Source organism: Desmodus rotundus, chromosome 6 (assembly GCF_022682495.2).
Source record: "Desmodus rotundus isolate HL8 chromosome 6, HLdesRot8A.1, whole genome shotgun sequence".
Classification (NCBI taxonomy): domain Eukaryota; kingdom Metazoa; phylum Chordata; class Mammalia; order Chiroptera; family Phyllostomidae; genus Desmodus; species Desmodus rotundus.
This window is the reverse complement of record NC_071392.1, coordinates 83,682,701-83,705,594: the sequence shown is the minus strand read 5'-3', so window position 1 is coordinate 83,705,594 and position 22,894 is coordinate 83,682,701. Positions and strand designations below refer to the sequence as shown.

The following is a 22,894-nucleotide window of genomic DNA, read 5'->3' as shown; positions in this document are numbered from 1 at the left end:
CCTGCGCACCAAAGGGTTGCCAGTCAGGTCCCCAGTGGGGGGCGCGAGAGGCAACCACACTTTGATGTTTCTCTCCCTGTCTTTCTCCTTCCCTTCCTCTCTAAAAATAAATAATAAAATCTTTTTAAAAAAAGTAAAACACTGTAGAAAAAATGGGAAATACAGAAAAATATTAGGCATATGAGAAAGTACCTGTATCTTCCAGAGATGAAACACAAACTGGATTTCATTTTATGCATTCCACTGTTACCTCACTTTTTTCATTAATATACACGTATACTTTTTTCCTGTATCTTTAAAGTTATTTGACAACATTTTCAGTGGCTGCATAATGTTTAATTTCTCAGGAGTACAAAACATTTTAAAACCATTCTCCTCTTGTTAGTTTTTCACCTTGTTTACTACTTTTTCTTGTATTTCCTACTGATGGATGGTTGGCATCATTTTAAACAAACCATTGTGAGTATCTCTAATTATTTCCTTAGAATAAATCAAGTGAGTTATTATATGTAAAACACTTAGAAGAAGATCCGGCATGTGTAAGTGCTCGATAAGAAATTTCCTTGAAGAAGAATTATTAGTCACAGGGCTCAGATATTTTTAGGCTTCTTTCTTGTGCCCTACAACCAGATTTCCCTCCAGAAAGGTTATCCCAATTTATACTCTCACCAGTAGTGCCCACTTCTAGTTCCCTGCATCCTCACCAGTCTAAGGTATTTATTATTAACCCTGTCCCCCCAAAACCCAGCCAAGCAACAATTTTGCCAATCTGCAGATGAGTATTTCCACCAAAAAGACATACCCAAGATTATTTATGGCAGTGCTGTTTTTATTACCTACAAATTATAATGATCAAAATGTCATTAACAGAAGATGGGATAAATTGTGGTATATTTATAAAATGGAATTCTCATCAGTGATTTGAAAAAAAGAATGCACTACGGATGGATGCGTGCAACAGTATGGGTGAATCTCACAGATCTGAAGTTGAATAAAAGAAGCCAGACAGTAAAGCGTGTACTGTCTGATTCCACTTAGGTGAAGTTTAAGTGTATCGGCATAATTGGGTGAGAGGAGCCAGGCTAGTGCTTACCTCTGGGGAGTAATTGACCGAGAGGAGGCTGGAGGGAGCCTCTGAGGCTCAGGGAATGTTCTGTGTCCTGATCTTGGGTGGTGGTTACATGACTACATACAGATGGAAAAATTCACCGAGCCGTGTGTGCACTGAAGGTTTTTTAAAACTTTATTTTAACGTTTGAAGTGTACTTTAATTATTTAAAAGTTAAACGGTTACAAATTTACCAATTTGGTAGCTGATATACAGTATTTTGTAATTTTATTTTGTTTCTTGTTCCTGACTTTTGTGGGATTGCTGGGAGTTGTTTTTGGTGCTAGGAGTATAGAGATGAACAAAACAAAGCCCTTGCTGTCTTGTAACTTAGTTGCTGTCTATGTAACTTACACAGTGGGGGCGCGTGTGTGCGTGTGTGTGTGTGTGTGTGTGTGTGTGTGTGTTGGGGAAGGAGATAGAGTAGGCTGGGGTTAGTATAAGGCTACTTTCATATAGTGTGATTATAGAGCGCCTTGAGAAGGAGACACTTAAACACAAGAATATTTGGGATTTTATGCAAATGGTATGCCTTGAGGAGTAAATAATTTGATTTAACCTTTAAAAGGTTCAGTTTGGCTGCTGCATGGAGAATGGACTGGAAGGAGGCCAAGGTTGACAGGTAGATCAGTAAGAAAGCTGTTGTAATTATCCAGGTGAGAGATGATGTTAAAAGTTTGAGTCAGCTTGGGTAATTTATAAATGTCATATATTAATTTTATTCCTGAAGCTTGAATAAATGAAGAGCTTAATTTATGAGGATTCTTATCTAAAAAAAATGCTGTTGGGTAGGACTTTCTCAGCTACTCTGGAGTCCTAGGACCTGAGTCAAACTTAGTAAATGCTTTCTACCAGGTGCTAATCATTGTTCTAATTGCATTAGGTGTGTTAACTCATCTGACTCTCATACTGGGTAAGTGTTACTGTAATCCCTGTTTTACCTGAGGGATCTGAGGGGGTTAGTGAGGTGGGTCACTTCTCAGGGTCACAAAGCTAGAAGAGGTCATAGAGCTAGCTTTCAAACTCAGGTGAGCCACCCTCTCAGATCTCAGGCGCTCAACCAGCAGGTGGTACGGGGTCTCTCTCCCTCCTTGTCTCTGTCGTGGGGGGGGGGTGTGGGTTGGTGCACAGGTGGAACAGATGCAGTGGGATTCCAGGGAGAGATCTATAAACATTTTTGGTTTTGTTCTTTATTAAAATTATTGTCTTTACCATAAATATTTTAATAATCATAATTGCTTTGGGAACAGTATTTATAAAATATTTATTTGAAAAGTTTTTAAATTTAACTCTGTTTTCATCCTTGTTGTTAGGGATTTCTTATTGGGGTATACTTTGATTGGCTAAAATTCGGGATGGGAATTATTTTTGAAATTTATTTTAGATACATTTCTCCATAATTGATGAAGTCTTTTAGTATTATAACATAGACTTACCAGGTGAACACATATCTCCCCATAAGAGAACAAAAAGCCCATTTGTTGAATTCTTCAATGTATTTTATTGTATTTTCTCATTAATATCTTCTTTTGATGTGACAGTCATAGGAGAATACATATGCTGAGTATTGGCTTCATGCATTTCACTTACAAGAGTGTTAAACATACATAACCAATTTCACTGTTGGAACAAAATGTGTTGTGATGTGGGATTCTTATCTCAGTCTGCTTAGAGGTACTGACATAGTTGTCTCACCAATCTTTTTTTTTTTAACCCTCAGTCTGGGGCAGATTTCTGCTTGGTATGCTCTCGTAGCCTGTGTTCTTAGATGTGAAATTGAGTTTACTGAGCATCTAAGGGGTAGAACGCCTTTATGTTGGATGACCCTTAGTGAGGGGCTCACGAAAAACAATAGAATAGGTGTGGAGGGATTTGAATATAAAGTGAGCTTTGTTAGGTTTGAGCAATTGAAACTCCACAATAATTTGCACAGCTTTTGAATTGATTTTTAGAGAAGGAGGAGGGGCAATGGAGGGGGTGGAAAGAGAGATTGAGATTGAGAGAAACATCAGTGTGAGAGAGAGAAAAACATCCCTCAGTTGCTTCCCACACGTGCTCTGACCTGGGGTCAAACCTGCGACCTATTTGTGCACATGACAATGCACCATCCAGCCGAGCCACCCAGCCAGGGCAAACTTTTTTATTTTTTAATTACAGTTGACATTCAATATTAGTTTCAGGTGTACAGCATAGTGGTTAGACATTTATATAACTTACAAAGTGATCCCCTCCAAAAATTTTTGCACAGCTTTTGAACAGTTGGCCAGTGCTGATCTTGCAGCTGCTGCCAAGTTTCTGATTCTTTTGGCAAGTTGTATTTTGTTACTTCGCGATTGTTTACTTACTTTTCCATTAATACTACTAGTATTCTTCTCCCATTAGTTATAGTTGAATCAGTGGTAACTTGTATGATTTTTGAATGTTTGTGTGAGCCCTTGTTCCTTTGATTGGAGAATGGCTTTTAGAAACCAAGGTCTGGTGCTAGGGAGGCTCATTGTTTTTGGGCCTCCTCAGTGGACAGAGCTAGGAAATATACTAGTCGCACACATGCACCCACATCTGTGTGTGTTTCTATTTTATTTGTCTGTGTACTTTAAAACCCGTAGGTTTTCATAATGACAACTGTGATTCTCATCCAATACTTCGGTGCTCATTTTTGCCTTCTTCCCTTCCTTCCTCGTAACTGCTGTACAGCGGTGAGAAACCCAGCTCTCGTTGTGTACCATGGACGGAGGTGTTCAGTCCTGGTGGGCATGTAAAGTAGTTCTAGCGTTGCCAGCCCTTACCTTGGCAGTGAACAAATTTGCTAACTAGATTACAGTGTTTGCTCGTAAATCTTTTTGTCTCTAGCCTTACAATACCTAGTCAAAGCATTATCTTCCAAAGTTAGGTTAGTTCTGTTCTCCCCCACTTCAGTGTGTTACATCATTTCCTTGTGTTACAGTAGGTTGATTTGCTCCAGTCCATGTTGTATTTTGGAGTCTTCCCATGGCGTGGTTGGTAGTAGTTGTTGGTTTGTGTTTTGAGTATTTGAAACATTACTGTCATTCTAAGAAGTCAGAGTTGTATGAAAAGGTATACTCAGAAACGGCATGCCCTCTTCTTCCCTCCTATGCCTTGCACCCCTTTCCCACCCACCTCCTGTAAGTAATCAGTCTCTGTAGTTTCTGGTTCATCCTTCCTGTGTGGTGTTTTTTGGTGTGCTTTCCCATAAATGAGCAGATGCATGTGTTTTTTTCCTTATATCTATTTTCTTTACACAAAGAGTAGCTTATAATAGATACTCTTCATTTTGCTTTTTCTCACTTAATAGTATATACTGGAAATCACTTCATGTTGGTTCATAGAGTTTTTCCTTAGTCTTTTTAACAGCTGTATAGTACTCCTTCGTGTGGCTGTACCTTGTTTTATTCATTTATTCTCTTGGGCACAGACATTTAGGTGGTTTGGAATATTTTGCAATTACAAACAACGTTATAGTGAATCATCTTGTACGTACGTATTTTCATATTGTTGGAGGTATATCTCCAGGTTAGAGTACTAGAGGTGGGATTACTTGGCCCAAAGATGAGTGTACATGTTGTTTTGTTAGGATTACCAGCTTTCCCTCTGAGTGGCTGGGCCGTTTGCATTCTCACCAGAAGCGTAGGAGAGCGCCTGTTTCACCACATTGTCAACATCAGGGCACGTTGTCCTCTTCATCGCTGCCAGCCTTACAGGTGGAAAATGGTGCCCATGTTCTAATGTGCATTTCTCCAGTTACTAACAAGGCAGAACAACATTGTATATGTTTGATGGTTATTTTCTGTCTCATTTTTCTTCTTTTTGAGAATCGCATATTTATATCTTTTTCTGATTCTACCAGGTTTTTGGTCCTTTGTTCTCAATTTTTAAGAGTTCTTTGTGTGTTAGGGATATTAGCCTTTCTTTAATCCTCAACTGGGATTAGAGGATATGTTTATTGATTTGAGAGAGACAGACAGACAGACAGACATTGGTTGCCTCCTGTACACTCCCCTACCTGGGGTTGAACCTGCGACCTGGGGTGTGTGCCCTGACCGCGGATGGAACCCACAACTTTTTGGTGCACGGGACAGCGCTCCAGCCAACTGAGCCGCACCTGCCAGGGGGCCCTAAAGCATCTTTCGACATGTTCTTCTTTTTCTCGTAAATTGGAATGTGACTCCAGAGAAGCTTGGTCAGATTCAGGTTTTCCTCCAAGAATACTCTAAGTGGGCGGTGTAGTCTTTCCTCAGGAAGCAGACAGTGTCTGGTCGTTTCCCTTCTGGGCATGCTTGCCGCCATGGAGCGATGCCAGCTCCATTCATTTATTCATTAGTGGTTGAGCATGATGATAATTTAATTATAAAATTCTTTATTTATAAGCTTTTATAAAGAACTGCCGTGGTGCCTCACCTGTCACACACTACGCTGTGGACATGTGGCCAGTCCTTTTCACGTGACTGCTTTCTGAAGGAATCTTGGGATATGTATAAACTATGTGCAGATGAGAGGATTTTTAGTCCTTGTACTTAATATAACTTTTCACAGGTCTGACTCATCTTCCTCTCTTACATTCTTCTTATTCCAGTACTTTCTTAAGGCTAGTTTTCTGTGTGCCTGGTTCTTTGAGGGGCTTTTCTTTTTTTGCTAGACTGTTCTGGATGTCATACGATCAACATTTCCTTAGATCCTGTGGTGACTGGAAGAGCAGAGGCCCTTGTGATTCGGGGACTTCTTTCCTCAACCATCCAGAGGCCGAGTCATCAGCGCTGGACTCGCTTCCCTAACTTTCCTGTTCCTGCCTCTGCCTCTGTGGGCTTCCAGCCCCTGGCAGGAGAGATCAGATCCCCTGATCAAACGACCGTGCTTTCTCAGTTTTCTCGTTTCTTAACCCCTCGTTGGAACTGAGCATCCTCTGGAAGCTCCAGCATCCTCACACAGCCCTTTCCGGCAGCCTCGCCAGGGCTGCCCTTCTTTTCGGGAGTGTTCCCAGGGAATCTCTCTGCTCACCTCCTGCCCCTCTCGGGGGGCTTGTTCTCAGCCCCCGCCTGGTCCCCGCTGGCTGCCTGGTTCATTCACCAGCTCCAGTCTCTGAGGGGTGCTTTCCTTTCTTGGATAGCACAGGGGAAGGCTGGTACAAACTTCTTAGGACTTTGAACTTCAGTGGTGTTTGGAGATGTGTGACTGTCCTTTCCTTTCTGTCCCCGCCTCTGTGGCTCTGCACCACGCCAGTGATTTTTATTTCACGTCCACGGTCATGTTTCAGGCCTTCCTCGCCCACCGCCGCAGCTCCTGCTGTAGCAGTGTAGCACTTGCAGTATTTTTTTGAAACAACTTTAAAAGGATTTTGGTTTTCTCAAATTTAGTTTTTTCCTAAACAGAAGTATCTGTTAAGTCACGTGTTTGTGATGCTCACTACATGTTTTAATATTTGAGAAAAGATATTTATTGAGTTAAAGAGTCTTTTATCATACAAAACGTGTGTGTGTAGGGCTGTCAGAGGGCGATAGTGGGCGATAAAAGGGCAATAACAGACTCGGGGGAAGCGCACAGGTTTCTTTGACGGAAGAAAGTGTCAAGGACCGAAGACCTTAACGGGAGGAGGGTGGATGGCTGTGCAAAGCACGAGGCCCAGCGGGGTTTGTCCCATTGGCAGGACAAGCTGCCCCGGCCTTCGGTTCTCGTAAACAGGCCCTGCTGCCTGTGGTAATCCTTCTGGGACCTGATCCTCTCAGGTCCAGCCGTTGTCATGGTGATGACGGTGCTGGGGTCCTCTGGATTCCTTGCTACTTTAGTGGTGACCTTGCCTGCCCGGCAGGTGTGAGTAACGGCTCACAACCTCAGCACATCCCTCAGTTTTTATGGCAAGATTGGGTGATTTGAAGATTGGCTTCTCAGATGTGCCATCTTCCCAGTGGGCTGCAAGCTTGCGTGGCAGCTCTTGCTCCAGGTGTGCACAGCTCTGCACTGTGGTCGGCCTTGAACTAGACCAGTACAGAGTAGCCAGGTGGTTTGCACACAAGTCAGCTGTGGGTTTCCTCATCAAGTTGGACAATTTTGTCTGTAATCTTTGTTTGGGAGTTAAGTATTAAATATTATTTACTAATGTTGCACCCACTGGAAAGAAGGGACCCTTAAATGAGTAAAGGAGCCAATCTGTTTTGTCAAAATTTAGTTTAGTCTTGAACTAAATAAAGTTTTTCCCTTTATAACTTTATTCTAGTCATTTCTTAAAAATTAATTTTAGAGAGGGAAGAAGTGAGGGGAGAGAAACATTGGTCTGTTGCCTCCCATACATACCCCAGCCGGGGATTGAACCTACAACATAGGCGTGTGCCCTGACTGGGAATCAAGCCTGCAACCTTTTGGTGTATGGAGCGATGCTCGAACCAACTGAGCCACCTGGCCAGGGTTAGTCGTTTTATTTGAAGTGTTAGTGCTACACATCTTGCATTCAGCCATTTACATGTGAGCCACAGTTGCTAAAGTTTGCTTACTAGTATGGAGAGGTCTGTTTTCAGGTTTAGGAAATTTCTGGAAGTGTTACTTCAGAAAGAAAAGGAAACTGCTAAGTCGTTGGAAATCATTTTTATGTGTATCAGATCTCATCCCCTTTCATCTATTCAAGGACATGCTTCCGCAGTTACCCCCACCCCTCCATACCAATTTTTTTACCTCATTAGTATGCAAATAGTATATAACCTTTTTTAAAACACACACACACACACACACACACACACACACAAACTCTCTTGATCTGATAGTCCCCCTTCAGGTGCAACCCTATTTCTTTGCTCTCTTTATAGCAAAATTTATTTTTAAAAGTGCCCGTAATTGCTAACTCCAGTTGTTTAGGGGTCCTCCCACCGCCTCTTTTTCTAACTGGGGCCCCGTTCTTTCTGAATGCACTGGGGTTGGGCTTTCATCATTACTCTCCATCGTCACCGGCTGGTCAGAGTTACCAGCGAGCTTCACCCTCTTCGGCTTCTAGGAAATCCCCATGCTGGCTTTCTCCACCGTCACTACTTCTCCTTCCGAGTCCTCATTGCCTGCTTGCCTCCCTGGTCTTTCAGCGCTGGAGTACCCCAGGGTTCAGACCTCAACAGGTCTCTTTTTCCAGCGTTTACCTATTTTTCCACAGCTTCCATCTGTATGTGGATGATTCCTAAATTTTTATCTCCTTTGTAGACCTGAGCTCTAGTGTTGGATGCGTAATTGTCAACCTTATGTCTCCACTTGCTAAGCTGTGAAACTAATATGGCCTGCTCTCCAGACCTGCTAATATTTCCTTTTCCTGTTTCCCACTGCCTTCTAGGTATCTCTTCTAGGCTTGATCTCTTCCACCTACTAGCTTCTTTTGTTCTCCTTGATCATTCTCAGACACCCCCTCTGTACTGCTTTCTCTACCCTCCCTCTACACCTTCCTGTGCCCACCCCCCACCCTGAGATACATACTTGTAATTTAGTGTAACACTTTCCTTTTAAGCAAGAGTCTCTGGAAATTCCCTGGTCATCACTGAGGTTTCTTCTTCCTTCATTTAAAAGTAGTTCCTGGAGTGCTGCTTTCTCTGTGGAAATTCTTTTAAGACAGCTAAAATATTTAAATCCCTTTTTGTCTAAAAGATTGCCCTCTTTCCACCTGCCCCACATTTTATTCTACAGAACTGTCCAGTCTTACAGGCAATTCCCAGTGGCTCGGCCACCACGGTTCAGCCGAGCCGAGGCTTCCTCGGTGGTGAGACAAATTTTGTCTTGAAAGCCCATCAATCTGATGTGTGTCTCTGGAACTGATACATAATACGTTGCTAGAAATTATTTTTCCCCTGGAGAATGGCTGAGGTCCAGCAATGCTTCTTCTCCTACACAAATCAGTTGTGGATTCCCTCATCAAGTTGGACAATTTTGTCTTTAGCCTTTGTTCAGGAGTAAAGTATTAAATATTAGTTATTAATATTACATAGTATTATTTACTTAATCTACCATAACTTTACTTATATAATAAATGTTTATGCTTGTTCACTGTCCTGGGGACGATGAGATATAATGGCGTGAAGGATGAGGGACACAGTGAATAGACAGTGAGCACCTGTGTGCAGAGAACGAACAAGTTAAGTGCGTGTGCACACAGGGTTGTGTCGACTGGACTTTTACAGGTGTAGCAGACTCTGTGCAAATCCCCTGGCTTTCTGTGTTTCCATTTCTATTTCCGTCTGTCTTTTATCTCCTGAAGACTTGCTGAAAGCACTTGGCCTGAGGGCTTTCGTAGGCTGCGGGAGCTCAGCAGCTTGCACTTACGGCAGGCTGGAAATTCTGGAAGTTACTGGCTCACCATTGTCTGTTGGGAGACAGTGGGTAAATACTAGCTTCCTCTTCCTCGGGTGGGATGGTGCTGAAGCCCTTTGTACACAGTCTTCCTGATGTTCCCAAAGGGGCCTGTGCCCCTTCACATACGCTTTGTGGCCCCTTCCCCTTCCCTGACTCACGTTTCCACTCCCAGTCAGTGCTTCCGGCCGCCTCCCCCACGAACACCTGCACTTGGATTTGTGTGTCAGGGCCTGCTTCTGGGAGAACTGGACCAGTGGGAAGTTATTGATGAGCAGAAAGGTCATAGCGAGAGACAATGGATTTGAAAGTAGAGTTTGGATTCCATTTATTAACAGCAGATAGCAGATTTTTTACACGATAGTCACATTTACGCATCGGTGCCAGTGTCTCGTAAGTGCGCTTCCATGTCCTTCTCTGTCTGCAGACGCACTGGGAACGAGGCTCTCAAAGCTGCTTCCTCACCTCGTACAGTAGTTTTCCAGTCCTGCTGCCTGTGAAAGGTGTTTTGCCTTGAAGTTTATATGTGATATGATTTTAATTTGAAACTGTTGCTGTTTTAACTTCTTCCCTCCTTTATTTCTTTTCAATGCTTCCCCCCCACCCCACAAACCACTAGAAATATTCCATAGTAAGTGACCTTTAGCATGGAAACAGTTGCGACATTTCCCAGATTAATTAGAATGTAAAAAACTAGCAACCACTTTGCCATCTTTGGGGACTGATATGGTCTACTTAAATAAGATTTGCCTGTAACGGAAGGTTCTACTTGTGAAATGTAGCTGAGTGTCCTTAGAAAAGTTACTCAGGAGATAAAATCCTTTATATGTCAACTATTTTTAGATGGGTTTTGGCAGACACATTATACTCTTCTTAATAGAACACCACACCGTTTAATTTTGATGCTGAAGTACCACGGACCTTAGCTCTCTGGGCCGCCTGGGTTACTGGCAAGCCTGACCAGTGGGGGTTTACGGACAGCGTTTCATCTTTTTCCTTGCTGTGCTTTCTGGCTGCCTCTGATCTCTACTTGGGCAGCCCCCACTGCAGTTTCTAATCTTTTGTGTTTTCTAAACTAGAGAAAAACTTAAGATTTCAATGGGGAATCAGACAACAAGTCTCCCTGAGTTGTCCACTCTGTCACCCTGACGCGTTGATGACAGCAGGGTGGGCCCAGCCAGGAACGAAGGCAAGCTGTGCAAAAGGGGTTTTGTAGTTACCACTCACGTGGGGCGGGCGGGCAGGTCAGAGTCTTTGAAGTCAGAGTGCTCGTGATGCTGGACCGGAGCTCTGAATTCTTGCCCGGGGATAGAAGCTTTGCCTGGTGAGTGAGGGTAGTCCTGGCTCGTAGGGAATTTCCCCAGCAGGCAATGATCAGGTGGTTGGCGTACAGGTGGGGTGTGTCTTGCTTCTTTTGGAGATTGTGTATTTTGACAGTGTCAGCTCTTTAATGTGAGAGTACTCGGTCTTTAGGTTTGAACCTAGACAGTGCCCTATAAATACTTCGTAAGTATTTTGTCATAAAGGAGATCTGAGACAAACATCGTTTATAGGTTTCTCTTGAGGTTAAAAGGATAGTTTAAAAAGTTTTAGCATGCTATCGATTATTGGCTTTTTTACTCATATGCGTTCCAACAACGTGTGCGGTAAATGCTTGGCAGTGCTGTCACTGACTTGGTGCCCTGTGTCGTTAGGGAGTGGTTTTACCATACCCTTGACTTACTGGTAATTTGTATCAATTACAAAATTGTAAAACATTCTTTTAGTTTTGTAAATTTACATTGTAACAATTGTAATTAAAAAAAACCATTAAATTTGTAATAAGCTTTTCACTGCTGGTGAGTCTGAAAATTAACTTCTGAAACATGTTTCCAAGGTGGACAGCTCCCCGGAGTGTTTCATGACAAGGGAAAGAGAAAGCTAAGGTCGATTTTAGTATTTATCACCTATGCTGGACCCCCCGCTTGAATATGCAAAGTGCACATCAACTTCGTGAATTCTCAGAGAAGTCCAGCTGGAAAATAAAGTCACTCGATCTCAGCCCAGCACCTCCGAGTCTCATTGGACTACGGACTCCGCAAATGATCTTAGCTCCTGTGGGGTAGTTTCAGGAAAGCTCTTTTAGAGAATGTCATAGGGCACTCCTCACTTATGTGGTTCTGACACGCACAGGTTTCAGTTACCACGTAAGGGGAACACTATTTCTCTGCCTGCCACACGCACTTCTGACACCAAACGTGCGGGTTTGCCCCGCCAAGCAGTCCTCCGGTTCTCTGTAGATGCCCACTGGGTGTCCTACAAGCTTAATTTTGTTTCCGGCACTTACTGCTTGGCGTTCGTGCAGACCCCACAGGTTAAGAGCTCAGTTCCACAGGACTGCCCCCTACTTCAGACACTAGTAGCAAATAGTGGGTTTCGAGGTTACCTACACTTTTGTCTGACTTGGCTACAAATTGGGGTTCCCGTGATTGCCCTTTAGTTTGATAATTTGCTATAATGGCTCACGGAACCCAAGGAAGCACTTTACTTACTGTTGCCAGTTTATTTTACAGGATATTATACAGGTTTCAAATGAACAGCCAGATAAAGAGGGAGGTACAAAGGTGAGGTTCAGAAGCGTCCCACGTGTAAGAGCTTCTGTCCCTTTGGAGAGGGGGATGTGCCAGCCTCCGGCCATGAGGATGTGTTACCAACCGCGAAGCACTCTGAACCCCTTCATTTAGTGTTTCTATGGAGGTTTTAATGCTAGGCATGATTGATCAGATCATTGGCTCTTGGTGATTAAATCAATCCCCAGCCCCACTCCCCACCTCATAGGTTAGGGGGCTGGGGCTGAAAGTTCTAACCCTGTAGGATCCCATTCAGAGTCACTCATCAACATACACTCAGGAGTGGTTGAAAGGGGCTGGCTGTGAATAACAGAGATGTGCCTTTCACCGTCACTCAGGAAATTAGGTTCAGGGGTTTTAGGCACTCTTTTGCCAGAAACTAGCGATGAAGGTCAAACATATATTCCTTACTACGTCACAATATTACAGGGTTTCATTAAATAACACTAGTCCCCCAATAACATGATTCAGATTTTCGTCACCGTGATATTTTAACTTCAAAAAGTGCAGGGTTGGCTGCTCGCTCTTCAGTATGCAGATCAGCAAATCAGTGTGTGAATGACAGGTGCACATCTGGTCTTCAGTTCCCACGCGGACAGGAAGTCGTGTCCTTATGCTGCCTCCTTCTCTCCCGGTGATGAACCCCGTGACAAGTGAACAGAGCTGGGTAATTGAGAGGGAAGTGACCGGTAAAAATGGAAGTGCAGCAAGGAAACAAAGAGTGGTGGTTCTGGAGGTTAGGTAGTCCCCCTTAGAGTGCTGCATTCGTTTCTCCACCGACAGAAAGGTTTCTAACACGAATACTTTCTCCTGGCTTAGCGGGCAGAGAGGTCTCTCCCCTGAGGTCCCAGCACTGAAGACTGTGTACAAGCAGAGAAAGGTTATTAGGGAACTAGACCTGCTTGAGTTGACTCCTGTCCTTTGTAGCTGGCTCATCACTCAGTGTCCTCAATGTAAAAGTTATGATTTGCTTTTATCTTGTATCCCCAGCGTATGAATATACCCTGAATATATTAAACTTTCTGTAGGTGTCTTAGACCCTAGAAAATATAGCTTTCCTTCCCATACTCACGATGGGAAGTAAGATTGTCAACTGGGTTGAAATGAGTCTGGTTCATCTTTTAAAAATGTAGTTATTTCTGTTTATAATCTATTTAATTTGTGTATTCTTTGAATAGATACCTTATTGGGAAAATCCAGTTATGATAGAGACACTTAGGAGCTACCTGGAAGGAAAATAGAATATGGGCGTAATATGTAAATCTGTAGTGAAGGGGGGGACGGGACACACGACCCTTTCTTTACAGCAGGGTTATACCCGTGACTGAACCTAAGTGGTCAAGAATACTGCATTGTTTTGCATTGACAGATGTATGGAGTTTCAAAATAATATTTTCAAACAATTATCAGTTATTTTCCCCTTCACATTCAATGTCTGCCCCCTTTTATTCACAAAATTCATATTTGAACAAGTTCCTGGACAGTAGCCCAAACTACTGCCTCCCCCCTGTGCTTAGCATTCCTGCTTTGTGTCAGTCAGTAAATAGTTTGTGAGCCCTACTCTGTAATCAGCTGTAGGCAGATCTGTGGGGAGTAGGAAATTCCGAATTACTAAGTATCACTGCCGTCTTTAAGGATCTGGAAGTCGAGTTAGAGAGCAAAGTTTCCGTAGAAGTTGCTGTGAATCAGGTACTGCGCCAGCCCCTGCGCTGGGGTTTGAGAGGAACCCTTCTTCAGATACCACTTCTCTGCCAAGCCGGCCGCAAAAAACCAAAAAAGATCATCTGGGGAACTTGTTAAAATAAAGGTTATCGGGCCCCACCTATTAACTTTTCCCTGTAGATCTAAGGTGGGATTCAAGATGTGTTTTTCTTTTCTTTTTTAAAATAAGCAATGCACAGTAAAAACGGTACACTAGAAAGGTATATGGGGAAAAGCAATCCTCCCTCTCCCATATTCTGCATCCATCCAGTTTTCTTTCCCGGGGCAGCCACTTTTTACCAATTTTTTACATACCATCCTAAACATATACTGTGCATTTACAAACATGTGTCTGTGGTTGGTTGCGGGGGGAGGGACATATTACACAAACTGTTCTGCATCTGGCTTTTGTTTCTTAACAGCATTATCTTGGAGATCTTTCTGTATCTCTTCCTGCAGAGCTGCCTCATTCTTTTGAAAGGCTGCCTCATAGCAGCTTGTAAAAGCTCTGCAGCAGATTCTAATGCACATCCAGGTTTGGGAGCCACAGAAGGACTGAGTTTTAAACTTTAGAAAGTTTTCTTGAAATGTTAATTCCTTAGGTCCTGCATTTCACAGCAAGGAAGTGGACTCATCAAGCATTTCATGGACTTCTCGATACAGGTTGCTTTAGCAAATTTTTGCATAATGTTTCTTCTTCCTTGTTACAGTTATTAGGTAGAATTTATGTCAAAAATACCTGAAGGCAGTAATGTACATACTGATATACATACTGATTACATACTTTTTAATTCCCTCCTTTATTAAGAACATTGCCAAGCAAACTTCTATGAAATTGCTCTGTTTATCTTTTATCATCCTGGCAAGCTTTTTCTCCTCCAACATGGTTTACAGAGTTCTTAAATTCTCACAGCACATTCACTTGGGATGGCCCTTCTCTGCTGTTTCACTGGTTATAAATAGAAGTTTAATCTGTCTCCATGAAATAGCACATTCACTGGGCGCTGTGTGCATCATAGCTTCCCTTGGTTTCGTGGACCTACCCTATACGTGGCTGCACAGGCGGAAGTACATTGCTGAAGAGGAGTAAGAAGAGTGTTAGCTTGAGCGGTGAATGGCCAGAACGACCACAGGATGGTGAAGAGCACGTAGGTTTAGCTTTTTCCATATTTCAGAAATTTCAAACACCTTTTCTTAGGACATTCTAATAGAAATTCGTACCTTCATGAGAGAATAGTTCATTTGTGCTTAATAATAAAGGTTTATTTAATCCATTTGTGCTTTACATTGCTGACTGTGGGTGATGCTCCGGTGTCGGATGGACGGCGACAAGCAGAACAAGCGTGTTTTCTGCACTCAAGAAACAAAGAATGTAATGTATCAGCATGTAAATTGTATCTATATCTGTATTTCACGTGTTCCTCTTGGAACAAAGTTCATTAGAAGCTTGTCAGCAGGATTTTCAGCTCTTTAAGGGGTGCATTTTGCACCAGTGAGCACACCTGTCGGGTCTCCCGCCCCTTTGTTTTATTCCCACGTTCCTTGTTCACTTCCTCGTGGTTGTGTCTCCCTCCGCCACCCTTACTGACATAAATGTGCGGAGTCAGCTGGTTGGAAATAACTTGGGAAGCCCTGGGACAGTTGGAAGCTTGTGAGCCAGCTGTTGGAGGCAGGAAAAGTATCTAATTTTCTAAGATTATTATGAATCAAAGGAATTTGGTTCAGAGTTTGTACTTTACTTAAAACCCTTGTTAAATATAGTTAAGCACATAATATGCCAATAAATTGCTTTAATGTGTCAAATATAAAATCTTCACAAATTGAACTATGCTATACTCGACTTATAAACACTTGATTTTATGAAAACAGTTATATGTCAGCAAGAAACTAATAGGAGTTGGGTTTTTCCTGAACCACAGACTTAATCATAAGTCACTAGTTTGATTTTCATTGGAGATATTTCCTGTACAAATTACAAGTTTTTACTTCAGCTGATACCTGGTGTAAAACATCTCAGGGCTAAAGCAGACTGCGCTTCCAAAGTGAAGATGCCTGCTGGCCTCCTGGTGCCTTTAGTAGGCATGTCAGCCTACCAAGCCAGCGCTGGTAGGGAAAACAAGGTTTTTCAACCAGTAAAACTGTTGTTTTACTGTTTCATTCTAAGCATTTTATGTGTACTAATTAATTTTCTTAATAATTCTTTGAGGGAAATACTGTTATTATCTCCATCTTTACAGATGAAGCAAAAAACAGGCAAAGTAAGTTACCCAAAGTCACACAGCTGCTGAGTGGAGTAGCCAGGATTCTAACTCAGGCAGCCTGACTCCAGAGAACTTCAACCATCAAAACTTAATTAAAAATTCAAAACAAATTTTCTCTTTTTCCTCCTTAAAGAATGACCATTAGAATATCTAATTAAGTGTTCTCTGAAGAAACATCAGTGAAGAAAAATACTGAATTAATCAGAAAGCCAAGTTTCCTGTTGAGGCTCAGATCTCTTATTATCTTACAGATGATAAGCCCAGAGCTCCATGAGCCGTAACTGGTACCTAATAGAAACACAGTGATATTAATGGCTGCCATTTATTGCTTAATATATTTACTGTGCCAAGCCTTGTGTTTTATATATTTACATTTACTGTCCTGGTTAATCCTAGGGGACTTGTGCTCAGAGAGATTAAGAAATTTGCTTAAAGTCAAAACTAGCAGAGCTAGAAATCAAACCAAGCCTTTCGAATGCCCAAAACTACGCACCTCACGGAAGCCAGCTGACACCTCTTCACCTGGTGGCCCGTCACTCTGCTGGGTAGGCCTTGCCCGACTCACAGCTGTCCCAAGACCTGGGCCTAGGCCGGAGTTCAGCGATGGGAGAGGAGATAGGACAACCAGCCCCTCAATGATATTAGTGTGGGGCATTAGGGGCCACACAAAGACTTTGTCTTCTCATTAGGATGACGTCGAGTAGCTTGGTGCTTTGGGTAAGAAGGCAAGCTTTTGATACATAAGTGAAAAGTTGTACTAGAGCAAAATTTGAAATGAATGAATCCCATTACCACAGCCTTCTACCATCTGAGGAAGAATGAAAAAAATATCTAATTTATATACTGAAAGATCTTTCCCTTCTTACCAACTGTTGCCATTAGTTTCTACTTCAAATTCTTACATAATTCAAGCTGAACGGAGTTTTTAAAAAGTTGCCGTAACTTTACCACGATGCATCTGTAGCAGATAAATGTTCAGCACAGTTAATCCACAGAGATTCCCTGGGGTCACTGGTGAGGGGCACTGTGTGCAGTCCCGAGAGGAGTCTTGAGCTCAGTTCAGGAAACGGTATATAAATTAGCTCAAGGTCAGACGTAAATGAGTGGAAACGTGTGTCAATAAAATGTTGGAGGACTTTCCGAGGGGTGATCCAGTGCAGCTTTACTGCGGAGGAGGACCCGGGGGTGGACAGGATTGGCTGGTGAAGAGTGGGGAGAGCGTTTGAAGCTAGAGGACTGACTGCCCAGCGGGGTCCACTGGCAGTAAGGTCTTCAAGAGTTCGACCGCCCTGCTCTGCTAGCACTGAGAGTAGAGAGTGTAAGTGGGAGCGCTCTCCGAGAGGAAAAAGAGAGTGTTTGGCTGATCCTAGGGGATTCTGGTTAGTCATTAATTCAATTGTGTTCTCATCAAGTGTCAAAAAATGCTGACTAAGCCACAATTTCCGAAGATAAAGACAATCGAAAGTGCTAAAGTCTTCACTGTCCCATTTACCAAATGGCATTGAGGCTGTTGATGGAAGCTATTCAGCAAAGGTCTGATTGGCACCCCTAGGGGGAACCCCCTCCTACACAGTGTTCTAATAAACATTAAACATTTTGCTGTTAGGAAAAAGTGGGACAATTTGTTTATGAAGGAGACTTTCATAAGAAATAAATGGAGTGGGAGAGACTAAAGAAAGATTGAAAATGATTCTTTCAGAGTTCTGCACTTATGTGTCCCACTGTATTTGTTCTTCTGTTAAAGGCCTAGTGATTCTAAAATTGTTTTAGTGGGGGGTCAGGGGTGGGGAAATTTACTCCACTCAGAGAGAGACATTGAAATGTACGTATCAGTTCCTTTTAGTGCCCTTCAAAGATCTGAAATAACCTTTTTGGTTTAGGAACATTTAATTTTTATGTTTAATTTGATCTTTTAAAGTGGTACTTTAATTTTTCAGAATTACTAATTTATCAGTTTTACTGTTTTTACTAACTTACCAAATGTACTGTTAACTTCTGAAATTTTTAATGAGTGTGAGCTGCACGTGTTTTGCCAGTTGGTCCGGGCTGGGCACAGCCGGCGGATTCTTAGCTAAGTTTTTCCCAGAGTGTCTTCAGTTGATTGAAATGTCCATATCTTCTCTTCCTTCCATAAGTCACCTTTACTTAACGTGTCTTAGATACTCATGGGTGAGTTTATGATACATGCTGGTTTAGGTTTTCTGGGACACATCTAACGATATTTTCTCACTGAATTCTTTCAGTGTGACCATCTCTTTTTGAGGATGAGGAATGTGGCCATAGTCAAGGTAGGACAAGACGGACCATGGTGTCTAGAAGAAGTGTCACGTTGGCCTCTGTGGCCTCGAGTGTCAGTTCTGGTCCGGGTTAAGCTCCGGGTCCCTGAATGTAGCCATGCCTCTCACACGTCTTCTCACTCATCTCCAGTGGACTTTTTCTTTGCTGCATCTTAGCCACCTGCCATTATGACACTTGTGCTTATCACAGTTTCAGGCTCCACTGCCTCTGAAATTTAAATTCTGAACATTCCGCCTTTGAGCGTAATCTCCGCTCCTTTCTGATCACGTGCTCCAGGCTCCCACTGAGTCAGTGCTTGGGACACGTCGAGACCCCTCAGACCGTCTCGCCATCTTCTCACTCCCTCTTCTGTCTTTGTGCCCCTTTGTCCAGCTTAGATTTCACGGTTTGTCATTATATTAACTCCCTTGTAAAGTATTCTCAACTCTCTTTCCAGTCCTTTGCCATGGATGGACCCTGTCTCCTCTGGGTCTGCACCACCTGGGTGACCTTTGCTGGAAAACAAAACAGTCGCCCAGCTGTGCAGAAATGGTTTCCCTTGGATTTCATTATCACCGACCTCAGGGGGACTCTCAGCGCTGCCTAGCTGAGCCACATTACTGTGTTTCTTGGTCTTTCCTTTCTTCAGATCAACCGTTTTATCCATTCTTTCCCCACACATTTCTGCCACTTTCCAAACTCAGCTGATTAGCTTACACCAAACTAAGCTGAGGAAACAGAAGTCTTCGGGACTGCAGTGCGATGCCCAGTTTATCTTTTTCTCTTTTGTCACTTCTGCTTTTGGTGTAGGATCTGAGAAACCATTTTCTGATTCAGGAATATGGGGGCTTACTCCGATGGCTTATTTGAGGAGTTTTATAGTTTTGGCTCTTACATTTAGATGTATGATCCATTTGAGTTAATTTTTGTATGTGGTGTGTTACAAGAGTCCGAATGCTTGGTGGGTATAATATTCTATAAAGTCCATCAGGTCATTTTTTAAAAAATTAAATTTATTGGGGCAACGTTGGTTCACAGAACGATACAGGTTTCAGGTGTACAGCTTAACAAAACACCCTCTGCACGCTGCATAGAGCGCCCATTCCCAGTGCAAAGCCCCCATTTATCTTCCCTTCGCCCCCCTCCATCTGCCTCACCCCCTTTCCCCTCTGGCTGTCGCCACGCTGCTGTCTATGTTATAGGCATAGATGGGGTTTTCATTTGGATTAATCTCTCACCTTCTTTCACCTGGCCCCCCAACTCCCCTCCCCTCTGACAGCTGTCAGTCTGTCCCACGTATCTGTGCCTCTGTTTTTGTTTTGTCTGTCAGTTTATTGTGTTCATTACATTCCACATATCAGTGAACTCATATGGTGTTCGTCTTTCTCTGACTGGCTTATTTCACTTAGCGTAATAATTTCCAGGTCCATCCATGCTGTCTCAAAGGGTAAGATTTCCTTCTTTTTTTACGGCCAAGTAACAGTCCATTGTGTAAATGTACCATAGCTTTTTTATCCACTCATCTACTGATGGACGCTTGGGCTGCCTCCATATCTTGGTTATTGTAAATAATGCTGCAGTTCACGTAGGGGTGGTTGTATTCTTTTGAATTAGTGTTTCGGGTTTCTTCTAATATATTCCCAGCAGTGGGATCGCTGGGTCAAAAGGCAATTGAGGAAAACTCATACTGTTTCCCCCAGTGGCTGCATGAGTCCGCATTCCACCAACAGTGCACTAGAGTTGCCTTTTCTCCACATCCTGGCCAGGACTTGTTTGTTGATTTATTGATGATAACCATTCTGACAGGTGTGAGGTGATATCTCGTTGTGATTTTAATTTGCTCTGTGTGATGGCTAGTGACATGGAGCATCTGTTTGTCCTTTTTGGAGAAGTGTCTACTCAGGTCCTTTGCCCATTTTTTAATTGGATTGTTTGTTCTCCTGCTGTTGAGTTGTGTGAGTTCTTTATATATTTTGGAAATTAACCCCTCATCAGATGTTTCGTTGGCAAATATGTTCTCCCCTTCAGTGTGTTCCCTTTCCATTTTGTTGATGGTTTCTTTTGCTATGCAAAAGCTTTTTAGTTTGATGTAGTTCCATTTATTTTTCCTTTGTTTTCCTTGCCCAAGGAGATATGTTGGGAAAAATATTGCTATAAAAAATGTCTGAAATTTTACTACCTATGTTTTATTCTAGGATTTTTATGACTTCATGACTTACATTTAAGTCTTTAATCCATTTTGAGTTTATTCCCGTGTGTGGTGTAAGTTGGTGGGCTGGTTTCACTTTTTTGCATCTCTCAGTCCAATTTTCTCAACATAAATCATGTTTTTTAATCCTGTAGTTGAAACTTGTATATTCCATAGAGTTTTGTTTGGTCCGTTTGTTCTGTTGGATACCAAGAGAGTTGTCAAATCTCCCAGTACAGGTGTTCCTGTTACATCCTCCTGATGAATTGAAACTTTTACCATTATCAGTGAACACATTTATTTCATTATATGTTTTGCTTTGGATTCTATGTGGCTTAGTATTAATATAGCTGTACTTTCTTTTGATTACAATTTTCATGGTATTTATTTGCCCATCCTTTTGCTTTTAATCTTTTAACCTTTTTGTACCCTCGTTTTATGCATCTCTTATAACTGGTAAATTATATTAAGTCAACTGGATAATGTCTTTTAACTGGAGCTTTCAGTATATCTGCATATAATGTAATTAAAGATATTTTAAATTTCTACCTGCCCTGACTGGTGCAGCTCAGTGGGCTGAGTGTCACCCCGCAGACCGAAGGGTCGAAGGGTGGCCAGTTTGATTCCCCGTCAGAGCACAGGCCTGAGTTGCGGGCCTGGTCCCCAGTTCTGGGTGTGCGAGGGGCAACTGATTGATGTTTCTTTGCACAAGGATGTTTCTCTCCCTCTCTCTCTCACTCCCTTTTGTTCTCTCTAAAAACAAATAAATCCTTCAAAAAATTCTACCTCCATTTTTTGGGGAGGTGTAAGTTTTTTCCTCTTCCCTTTCTTTTGAATTAACTTTTTTTCCTTTTTTTCTGCTACTAGTTTAGTAGTTACACTCTCTGTTTCTGTTCTTTTAGTTGTCTCCCAGGAAATTATAATAGGCATCCTTAACTTATTATTGAAATCCAATGTTAATCAGCCTTCCCTCTCCTGCCAGCACAGGTATCTTAGGACCCTGGGACTCTGTCCTCTTCTGACTCACGTGTTGCTGCTCTGTGTTTCAGTCCTGTACATACTGTCCCACATGACATTGTTTTGTTCATGTCGTTAGTGTTCGTGTCCATTTACCCACGTGTGTATTACTTTCCTCAGCGTTTTCTTTTCTTTTTTTCTTGCATTCCAGACCTCTTTGTTGTCATTTTCCTTCTGTAAGAAGTACATCTTTTGGTGTTTCCTTTACTGTGGGTTAGTACAAGTGAACTCTGTTTTGGGTTGTCTGTAAATACTTCCTCAATTCTGTGTTAGTTCCGCTTTGTTTCTTTTTCAAGTATAAGTTTTGGTTGAACTTTTGTTTTGTAACTTTTTGCAAGTATGAACACTTATAAAATTTTACCCTAGTAAATTACTTGGGTTGTAGCAAAACTGCTAGGGTCTTTTTTAAATAAATTACTCCTATTTTTCAGAGGTCACTGATAGAGTTATTTTAGCCCCTAGTTGGTTCCCTTGAGCTTTATTTTTATTTAAGTGTTACTGCCATATACTCCATGGGATGGAATATTCCAAGTACAGTGCCTCAAACTAATTGAACTGATTAATGAGGGCTCCGAGACCTAAAGCAGAACTGTTAGGACTCAATGACATTTTGCAGATTTACTAACTACCTCTAGCTGATGACTTTACTATACTTTAAAGTATAGTAAAGTATAGTAAATACCTCTAGCCACAGTTTAAAGTTAGTTTGTGTCTTAGTTGTTTCAGGATGCCATAACAAAATACCATTAAGACTAGGACACCTAAACAACTGAAATTTATTTTCTCACAGTTCTGGAGGCTGGATGTTCCAGATCAAGGCCTGCCAGCGTTGGTTTCTGGGGAGGGCTCTCTTCCTGGCTTGCGGACAGCTCCCTTCTTGCTGTGTACTCATGTGGCCTTTCCTCTGTGTGTGCATGCAGAGAGAGAGAGAGAGAGAGAGAGAGAGAGAGCAGACTCTGGTGTCTCCTCTTACAAGGACACTAATCCTGTGGGACCAGCCCCCCCCCCCATGACCTCCTTTAACCCTAATTACTTTCTTAGAGGTCTTAATCTCCAAATAAATGCAGCCACACTGGCGGTTTGCAGCTTCAGCGTGTGTATTTTGGGGGGACACAGCATTAACTTCATGACAGGTGGCATTTACGTGCTGGTTGAGGTTCCTATGGCTTATAATTGCATCACTCTTACGAGTGTGTCTCTACTGCTTCTAACAGTGACTCACCTCCCGTACGTTTGGATGTATTCTCCCTGACAGTTGTTTAGCAGGGGTGCAGGGAAGAGAATACAGTTTATCCTTGCGTACATTTCTGTACTCTGCAAAATCTGTTGGTGAGGTTGGTGTGCATTTCTCAGGTAAATGCCAACCGATCTAATGTAGTTAAGTAATGATTTTAAATTTATTTTCATA

General features: G+C 42.3%; 1 protein-coding gene across 1 annotated transcript in view; it reads left to right on the top strand.

The window, feature by feature from the left end:
* Positions 1–22,894, top strand: part of KDM7A (lysine demethylase 7A) — a 70,005-nt gene that overhangs the window by 4,109 nt on the left and 43,002 nt on the right. The gene's annotated exons all lie outside the window — the stretch shown is intronic.